The sequence below is a fragment of the Podarcis vaucheri genome (assembly GCF_965113315.1).
Source record: "Podarcis vaucheri genome assembly, chromosome: 5".
Lineage (NCBI taxonomy): Eukaryota > Metazoa > Chordata > Lepidosauria > Squamata > Lacertidae > Podarcis > Podarcis vaucheri.
Genome location: NC_138763.1, coordinates 82,574,685 through 82,585,443, shown reverse-complemented (window position 1 = coordinate 82,585,443; position 10,759 = coordinate 82,574,685).

Below are 10,759 nucleotides of genomic sequence, written 5' to 3'. Positions count from 1 at the left end.
GATGGAAAAAAGACAGGATGTAACTATTAATAATCACATTATAATAGCCTAGCTTGGATCCATGTTCTGTGTGGAGAATACAGTGTTACCTTGGTTCTCAAACGCCTTGGTTCCCAAATGCTGAAAACCGGGAAGTAAGTGTTCTGGTTTTCGAACATTTTTCGGAAGCTGAATGTCCAATGCGGCTGTCAGCTATTGTTTCCAGGGCACCTGCACCAATCAGAAGCTGCACCTTGGTTTCTGAGCATTTTGGAAGTCAAACGAACTTCCGGAATGGATTAAGTTTGGTGCTTTTGCTATTTATTTTGCATTTTTATTTTTGAGGCTCTTTCGGTTAATTTGTTTTTGTGACTGTGTGGAACCCAGTTCAGCTACTGATTGATTGATTATGTGACTGCAGAAATGGATAAAAGCCCCCCATCCAAACAATGACTATCATCAGTGCAGGTAAGATTTTTTAAATTTTTTTTATCATCTACAATACTGTCTTATTTATTTTATAGTATAGTACATTATTGCTTTTGTTTTATGGATCAATGGCCTCGTTAGATAGCAAAATTCATGTTAAACTGCTGTTTTAGGGGTTGTTTTTAAAAGAAAGTCATTTTGCATAACTTTCTATGGGAAAGTGAGTCTTGGTTTTGGAACACTATGGTTTTGGAATGGACTTCTGGAACGGATTAAGTTTGAGAACGAAGGTACCACTGTAAAGGCAAGAAATATTATGATGAATATTATATCACATTTTACATTATTTATGCACAATCCCAATAATACTTGTTATTGCTCTGTAAGGTAGACTTGTGTTGGACTTGCATGTTATAGGTGGTGTTGTTGCCAAGAAGCTGACCTTGTTGTTTTAGTTATTTCTTTAGCACCTTGACTCTGAAATCTGGAGTTTGCTGGGAAAGTATGCAAAGTAAGAACTTTATGTATATGAGGCAAGAAAGTTGCTGTGCAAGCTGGCTGACCTCTAACTTTGTAAATCAATAGGAAGACCTCACACTGACTATGCATTAGTGCTTGAGTTCCCATGAAAATGCAAATGTCTTCCTGCCTGCCTGAACTGTAAGCTAATCAAACTATCCAAGACACATCAGAGTAATAAGGAACTGCCCTACTGGTAGTCACAGAACCACTCATTAGCATCACTTAAGGATTAGAACCCTCCACTGTGCAGGATGGTAGGTAGGAGAGGATATATTAATTGCCCTTTATCCCTCCACGTACCCATGGGTGTGGGTTGAACTGAGTTTTAAAATCCCACCCAGCAAAAATTAAAAGCATAGGAATTAGGCTGAAGAACTTACTTTGAGCAAGTCCAGCTACGAAGTAAGCTGGCTCCCCTTTCTTACCCCGCTTAACAAAGTATCAGGCACCAACTTGTAAAGTAAGTTTTAAAATATGATTTACAGTCATACCTTGGGTTACAGACGAGGTTACGGACCTGCCGAAACCTAGAAGTACTGGAGCAGGTTACTTCCGGGTTTTGGGAGTCGCACATGCGCAGAAGTGCTAAATCGTGCTTTGCGCATGCGCAGAAGCACCGAATTGCAACCCATGCGTGCGCAGATGCTCTGCTGTGAGTTGCGAACGCTGCGGGTTGCGAACATGCATCCCGCACGGATCATGTTCGCAACCCAAGTGTCAACTGTACTTACTCTTGCCTTGGCTCACAGCAATGACAGCAGTAAAAACTTATATTTACAGTATAACAGAGGCATGTCTGCAACCATTACTGCCCCAAGAAGGAGAGAGAGGAGAGAGGAACAGGAAGTACTATATGCTCCTTCTTCTCCAGTGGTCATCACAGTGATAGTTCCAGAAAGTGCAGCCCCACAAAGGGAGCCCCTGGAGGTTTGACCTGCACTCGCTGTCCCATTGTTAGCTTCCCTCTGGTTGTTTGTTGGCAAGGAGTCAAGGCATTTGACCTCTAAGACTTGGTCAGGTACTGCCTAAGTCAGTGACGGCCAAACTTGGCCCTCCAGCTGTTTTCGGACTACACTTCCCATCACCCCTGACCACTGGTCCTGTTAGCTAGGGATGATGGGAGTTGTAGTCCCAAAACAGCTGGAGGGCCAAGTTTTGCCATCACTGGCCTAGGTAATCCCTAGTGGCCTGGTGCTTAGGACAAACTCATTTACTGTTACTCCTTGGAGAAGAATTGCTCTCCGTTCCTCCCACCTTGGGATATCCATGCTTATATTTCTCTCTCCACCTTCCTTTCCCAGCTTTTACACAGGCAGCTATGATGCACGGAAGCAACATTCATTTCTATTTGAACTCTACTCTCTGTGTGCATTCCTCTATGGTGTCTGTAAATACACTGCCTGCATAAACAACCTTCTATCTGCGTATTAATCTCTGTCTTTTGTAGTAAACTGTACACTTTCCGATTCTAAGCTTTGTTTGCCATCTCATTGCTGAGGACCCCTGAATATGCCATTTACTTCTGGTATACAGTGGTACCTCTGGTTACGTACTTAATTCGTTCCAGAGGTTGGTTCTTAACCTGAAACTGTTCTTAACCTGAAACACCACTTTAGCTAATGGGGCCTCCTGCTGCTGCCTTGCCGCCAGAGCACGATTTCTGTTCTCATACTGAAGCAAAGTTCTTAACCTGAGGTACTATTTCTGGGTTAGCGGAGTTTGTAACCTGAAGCGTATGTAACCTGAAGCGTCTGTAACCCGAGGTACCACTGTACTGTGACTCTTGAGTTAAAGACCCCAAAACACTTGTTTATCCTGTGTACTTGAAAAGTATAATACATGTGGATGAGGACTAGTGACTGAAGGATGATAGGGAAACAAGGAATGTACATGAGTAAATGCAGTCAAATGTATTTAGGCTTTGTTTTGGTTGGGGATGAGGACTGAAAGGGTTAAGATAAAAGGTATTCTGGAGCAAGGCACTGCAGGGAGCTTTGCTGAATTCTATTCCCGAATGCATCTGAGTATAGCAGCAAGCATTATCAGAAAAAATAAGATAAATTCTGCTTCTTGGCAATTAGCCCACTTATAGCTCAAGGGGGAAGTGGCAGCGCAGATGTTTGTTTCTATTGGTCCACATTTATCTCTATCAGGTTCTTCGGAGTCGGGCTTGGCACTCTGGATGTCAGATTCAATTTATTACTATGTCTCTCCAAAGATTCTTTCTCACGATTAGGTATGTAATCTATTAATTACATTTTTGGAGAGGGGGGAAAAACCACACACCCCACCTACATTGCTTCTTACTACACTTTTCTTCTTCAAATAGAGATCACTTGTGGTATTGTCTTTCCTCTGCTATTCACACAGATTGTGTATCACAGTTGCGACAAAGCCGTCTCTGCATATGGATGATCATGCTGCAAAGTTAGCTATGAACCTTCTCCCTGACATTCTAATTCTGTATGCTTGTGGGGGGCATTCAAACCATAACTGTAGTCTCGAATGACACAACCCAGAGAGATGGTCTGCTCCAAGTATCACTAAGGGAGAATTCCTAAATTTGGTAAAACAGGATAAATTATGCTGGTGCAGCTTAAGATGGTGTAAAATACAGTGGTACCTCAGGTTACATATGCTTTGGGTTACAGTCTCCGCTAACCCAGAAATAGTACCTCGGGTTAAGAACTTTGCTTCAGGGTGAGAACAGATATCGTGCTCTGGCAGCGCAGCTTCAGCAGGAGGCCTCATTAGCTAAAGTGGTGCTTCAGGTTAAGAACAGTTTCAGGGACCTCCGGAACGAATTAAGTACTTAACCCGAGGTACCACTGTATGACAGATCCAGACTCTGTTCAGAAGTGGAGCTACAGCCAGCCTATAAAACAGACATTTGCATACACCACTATTTGGGCCAGCATACCATGACCAAGTGGAACAGAGTTTGGCTCTAACAGAGCAGGGCCGGCCCACACATGAGGTAAGATGAGGAGGACGCCTCAGGCGGTAGGATTCACAGGGGCAGCAGATCCAGCTTCTAAGCATTACCTCAAAGCAACAGCTGTGGCACAATCCTTGGAGACCAGATGTGCCCACCCCATGCCACCTCTATGGTGGCCTCTTGGCGAATAGGAGGTGTTGCTGGTCTCCCCCCAGCCTTATTCCTGATGTACCTAACAGGTACACCGGCTTGTTGCAGCGGGATATTGAGGGGGCCCGGCCCTGTAATTGATTTTTTTTTGGGTGGGAGAGGGGACAAGGTCCCTCAGCCCCCCTAGCTGGCACCCCTGGTTCCTGATGTAGATCTTCATCCACCCTTCCTTCCCTGGCTGGCAGGTGTGTGTGTGTGTGGATTTTTTGTGGTATGCCTCAGATGCCAAAATACTTTGTGCCAGCCCTGCAACACGGTAAGTCCCCCCCGTGCCTGGTCTTGCTCCAGCCACTCCCCTGGAGCACCCATCTTTCACAGCTTACACTGGTGTAAATTTTGTCAAGCTCAGCTTAGCTGGCTGGGCCCTAGCTGAGCCAGGATAGGGGAGTTATGCCAGTGTATCTTCAGCTGAAATGGGGCTGGGGGATTACGCCAGCATAGCCCGGCTGAGATGGGGACCCACCAGCGAAGCCAGAGATCCACCACATCTCAACTTGTCCATCCTGAGGGTGAGGCTTGCACCTGAAGTCTGTGTCAAATCCATTCTATTCCTAATGACTTGGTTGCTCAGATTCTTGTTGGTGTTGCAAAATAACAAAGAATGCTCCGAGCTCCGTATGAGGAGAGCTGACCTGTATTCCGTAGCACGTGTTATTTTATTCTCTGACTGTGACAGAAGGAGCAAAAAAAAAGAGAATTTGCTGATGCTGACTAACCTGCAAGCAAATCTGATGAATCGTAAAGGGGGACCGTAAACTGCTTTGTTTCCATTCCTATAACTGATATTACGATGACAAGTCTTATCATTTTATGAGACTAAAATAAAAACTAAATAAAATTACCAGCCCAAGACTATTGTATTATCTCCATCCCCCTTGGCAGTTATTTGCCTTTAAGTGCTGGCAACTGTGTTTGGTGACATCTTTGTTTGAAAGCAGCCTGTCTGCCTTTGGCGGGAGCTTGTTATATTAGGTTAGAGCGGATATATATAAATGCTATAGCAACACTTTAGTTGGCTGGAATATCAAGCCCTGGATATGTTTCAGTTACTCCAGGGACTTATGATGGAGCTTGCACAATTCATATCCCCAGCAACCAATTGTGATGTCACGAGGAGAGGCAGATCTGGTAGTAACATAAATAGATTTTTCTATTGAATCGTGCTGTTTTCAATGGAACATTTGTTACTTTTTCCTGTGGTCAACACTATATAATGAAGAAATTCCACATGCTGTTTAGTGCGGTTTTTGTGATGGACACTTTTACAAATAAGCTGTCTATAGATGTTCATGTAAACAAATAAAATAAAGGTGTGTGATGAGGCAACTGAGGAAAATGAATGAATAAGATTGGTGGTGTGCAGATACGGGTCTGTTGGAGCACATGAACCTCATATATTTCAATGGAGCTTGTGCAGAATAACTATTTATTTATAAAATGTATACTGCTTAATATACGGTAATAATCTTTTAAGCAGTTCACACAAATGAGGGTGGCTAGTACCTATGGGCTATATAATTTGAGCATCCCATGGCTGCTCTCCGCTTATCATATTAGTGGGGACTTTTCTGTAATACTAGGGGTCACAGAAGTATCACCTTCTGGCAATATAAGGCAATATTTTTTTTTGGGGGGGGGGCAGGACAGACGGATGCAGAGGCCACCAGCTATGGAGACCTCAATATGGGTCACAAGTAAGCTGCTTGTGCCGTACCCACTTCCAATAATATTTCTAGCCTAAGGACTAGAAACTTTAAAATTAAAAGAAATAGGAGCTGCTGAAATAACCATGTCACTGAATTATTATGTGCACAGCCCTGACTTTGGGGTGATTGAATTGGAGGAGGAAATAGCTTGAGGCAAGGGTATTATAGGAAATAAGGGCAAAGAGGAAGGGTGTTACTTTCAGAGACATTGTCCCCATTTCAACCTTAAATGAATTTACTCTTCAAGAGCAAGAGTTTGATGAAGATCTGCCTACCCCACTCATAACTAGGTCTTTTCATTGGCAAGGAAGAGGCTATGGGAGCTTAGGCGAAGAAAATCTGTAGCTGGGGACATGACTAATTCAGTCAATGTCTTCCATAAAGCTACTAGGTCATGTTGATTAACTTCCTCTCCTATTGGTGGCCTCTAATCACACCAGCAATCAATTCAGCCTCCTAACACGATGTGAGGCCAACGCAACACAACCAATGCATTATACATAATGTTGCTAAATGGTGCTGGAGAGTGCACTAAAAAAATTATTGCGGGCATAACATATTTTGCTGCATTTAGAGGCAGACAGAAAAGCTATACAGTATCTCCATACCCAATAAAGGAAATTTCCCCAATTCATTAATGGGATATTTGCCCCACGGTAGAAATGTTTGAAATACAGTGGTACCTCAGGTTAAGAACTTAATTTGTTCTGGAGGTCTGTTCTTAACCTGAAACTGTTCTTAACCTGAAGCACCACTTTAGCTAATGGAGCTTCCTGCTGCCGCCATGCTGCGGCGGCGCAATTTCTGTTCTCATCCTGAAGCAAAGTTCTTAACCTGAGGTACTATTTCTGGGTTAGCGGAGTCTGTAACCTGAAGCGTATGCAACCTGAAGCGTATGTAACCCGATGTACCATTGTATATGCAAAGGGAACAGAAAAAAGAGAAAAGACCAGTTACTTAATCTTTGCACAGCACAATGATCACATCATCTTGGCGATCCTGACAGCCCTGTAACCCGAGGTACCACTGTATGCAGTATCGCCCAGGTTACCATTGTGATGTCAGAATTCCCAAGCCTGCCAACAGGAGGACAGAGGAATATAAGGAAATTACAACTCATTTTAACTGTGCGCTGAGCAAGCCTTTTCCTTTACAAGGGAGACATTGCATTTGAAGAAGGGTGTCTCTTTTCCACCCAGGTTGAGAGACCATCAGTTCTCCAAACAGAATCTTAATACCTCCCCCACCTCTCTTTTTCTGTTACAGAAGTCATTCTCCCCCTACTAGCGAAGGAGGAAGATGAGATGGACAGATATGGAGACATCTCAGACAGTATCCTAGAAATTAGCAGAATACCTTTCATGATGCTGGGAACGGATGAAGGACAGAGGGAATATGCCATGGGCCAGGAGTCAGCTTTGTCTGGTGAACAGCAGCCTGAGGGGGGAGAAGGCGGAGTGACTCCATCTGCAACTGATCAGCCTTCAAGGATTCAGAGGAGAAGGTGCTGATGAGAACCAACTAGCTTCTTAAGCAGGGCTTCCAGCCTCACTCAGATGCTGGCAACAACACTTGTTGTTTCTGGCCCAACATTGCTGTTTCTTGCTCCTCTTGACCTTTGAAAATCGGATTCTCTGGACCCTCTGACAATGTGAATTGCTGGTTGCTTGACCCTAGGACTGGACCTGACTTTGGATACGAATTCTGCCCACAGGCAAGTGCACCTCTGAAAGCATGGACATAGCCAGGATTTATTTTAGAGGGGCAGAACCAAGTTATCTGTGACACAATTGGTCAGTTACATTTAAGTATTTTTATTTATTTACTTGATTTTTTGGGGGGGGGCAGCTGCCCCCTCTGCCCACGTCTGAGACTGTCGATTGGCTGGCCTCCCTCTCCCCTGAGATCACTCATTGCTCAACACAAGACTGCGACAAAAGATCACTATTTTGCAGAGCTGTTAATAGAAACTAGACCACTTAGCATTAGGGTGGCAGGATGGTGGGGGAGGAGTGAATTTAATCAGAATTTAATCAGAGCTACTAGTAACTGAGCCCAATTTTATGTTAATAGTTTTGCTTTGATTCCATTTTTTGGACTAGACTGTGATAGAGGGAACAAGGAAATCAAAACATGACTAGAGAAATAAACTCCAAGGCATTCCATGTGCAGGAGAAAATATAGAGCTCTAGTCCTCTTTCACAGATGTTTTACAGATGTTTTACAACTTGTTCTTATCCCAAAACTCACTCTCCCACAGCTCAGTGTTGCTGATATGCTGTTTCATTTTGGTAGTAATGGAAAGCTGGCATGCATTTAGTATTTAGTGTTTTGACTATATTTGATATTCACCATGCAATGTTGTTTATTATCTTACATCATATGGCTTTATTGCATGATGGGTTTTGAAGTAAAATGGCACATTCGGAACAAATTCAAACGTTGAGTGCAAAATTTACTTCAAAACTGAGCAGTGAAATTGTGCCTGGGAATTTAATATGTGCTTACAAAAATAGAGGTATTACTACCCCCCCCCCCAATTTCTTCTACTCAGCATGATACAAAAATGTGTGGCATTATTGCAGTTGTCTACCACATGAGCAGCTATGTTGTGTAGTGTCTGGGGGAAAAAAACACCTACTTATTGTTTAGCCAAGTTCTTTAGTGCAACATGATTACCAGATCATGGAAGCATCCCAGAGGGCTGCTTGTCTAGCTCTGTGAATGTAGGGGTGTACAAATGCTTTTGAAATGTGCAGCAGCTTTTGAACCATTGCAAAGGTTTCACAAAGAAGTCTGCAAGGTAACATGGGAGTCTGCTTTCCTCTAGTGCTCACCTACAAACCCCACAAAACAACTGCCCATAAGCAGTCTCTTGGATGCAGCCCAAGTAGTCCTTAAGAAGTTGCTTTATTACAGAAAAAAGAAACATGTATTCCAAACTACCTGAAAGATAAACCCATTGAACAACAATGAATAAGCCTAATAGAGAAGCATGTCTAATATATAAAATGAAAGTGGAGCCCATCTATCTTGCTATAGAAAAAGAGAAAATTACTGGAACTGGATAAACTACAGTTAGGAAAGTTCGCCCAGTTGTATTAGCCTCCGCCCTTTGTAAATGCGGGTCAGATTTTCAAACACCATCCACCAATTGAAACAAAAATTGGAGTCATGCCCTCTCTGACCAGCTTGTCAAAGCTTTAAGAAATTCTGCTGAACTATGCAGGCCTTTGCCAGACTCAAAAGTAATCATATGTACTACAAGGGCACCAAGTGACACAAATAGACAAACTGAAAAAGTGTTCCGTGTGGCTCAGGTGTCAGCCTGGAAGATGAAACCACAATGCCCTTTAAAACATTAGTCTGGGGTGGTGGGAGGTGCAGTGTTGTAGGTACATCCCACAATGCTAGTTTAACGTTTACAGAACTGTAACCATGCTGACAGAGTCTTTTTTGCGGAGTTGGTCTCAGAGTGGGGGATAGACTTGATTTCTTGCAGCCAAACAGAGGCGAAATCAAATGGATCAGTAGAAAAAGCTACGTTGGAGAATGAACTCTCAAGCTGAAAATAAATGGCATGCCCTCAAACACTTTGTAGACAAAGCCAGGGATGTTGTTGCGTGCTTGTAGTTCCTCTAACTCACACCAAGGATCACTGCCTGAATGCCTTCCCATCTCCCCATCTCAAAAACAAAATCAGAATATAAAAACGTAAACACAGACAAATCTAACAAAAGACAGCGTATCACATCTACCAACGATAATTTAGGTCCATCATAGCCACATATATATAATGTTAAGAACTCATTGTCTCACATTTTCATCGAGTTCTGTTCTGTTCCAGGATCTAAAAATAAAAACACATTTCCCAAGGAATCTCTGTATCTATTGGTGAAGGCTCATTACCTGCTGTGCACAGTAGTGCAGTTAGGTAATTTTAGACTCAGCCTAGACTTAATGGTCTTATGAGGAGTCCCCTCGTTAGAGGTTAATATGTTTTGCTTCCACATGGGGTGAGTCAGCCTCGCCGCATATGGAGGGCCCTCTTCATTCTGCTGAATGGGGCACTGGATTTTTGCCCTGAAGCCCTGCCCTGAAATCACTGCTAGCTGTATATTGCATTCGCTGGCTCCAAAGTTGCCCATCCTGCATTGGCTGAAAGCTACAACAACTGAAGAATGTCAGTAGAATGTTTAATCATTCTATACCTCTGGGTATGGGGTGGTATATAAATTCAAGAAATAATAATGATAATAATAGGCCCAAATTCTATTGTGCCAATGGGAGCCCTCACCTCCCTTGTGTATAGATGTTGTGTGTGCTTCATTCAATAATGCCAGCCTGTTTAGTGTGTTCTGAAAAAGAGGCACAGGTACACCTGGTGAGAGGAGTGGTCCATGAGGTGATATGGTTGATGATACCTTCCTACACTGCTTGTCCTGCCTTTCTTCTTTGCACTGCCATGTTCATGTCCTTTCGCCGAGTACTTTTTAACAGCTGAGCTTCACTGATCACATGTGACAGTACGTTGCCTTCCCCAGGTGTGATGGCAGCTTCCACTTGGCCAAAGAGAATCTCAAAGCAATAGCTCTTTCTAATGACCGACCAAGAGACCACCAGAAATCGGAATGTGGTTCTGGGCATCCTCCTAGCCCAGGCACTGTGAGGGAGGAACTCTCCTCTCTTCCTCCTGCTTTCATTTTCTTCATTGCCATTGAGGAGAGCATACCCTTCTGGCTTCGACAAAGAAAATGAGTTGCCTCAATTCGGTCACTAAAGAAGACTTCAGCCATTTTTTGAGGGCAGCTCATGTGATGCAGGGAGGTGCTTTTTGGGATGTTGGCTTGCACTTTTCTCCTGTTCATTGAGGCTAAATATGATGGCCTGGGATTCGGACTCAGAGGCTGAACCTGAGGAATCCCAGCCTGCACAGGAGTCCCTCCCTCCAGAACCAGCTGAGCCGGGGCTGGGG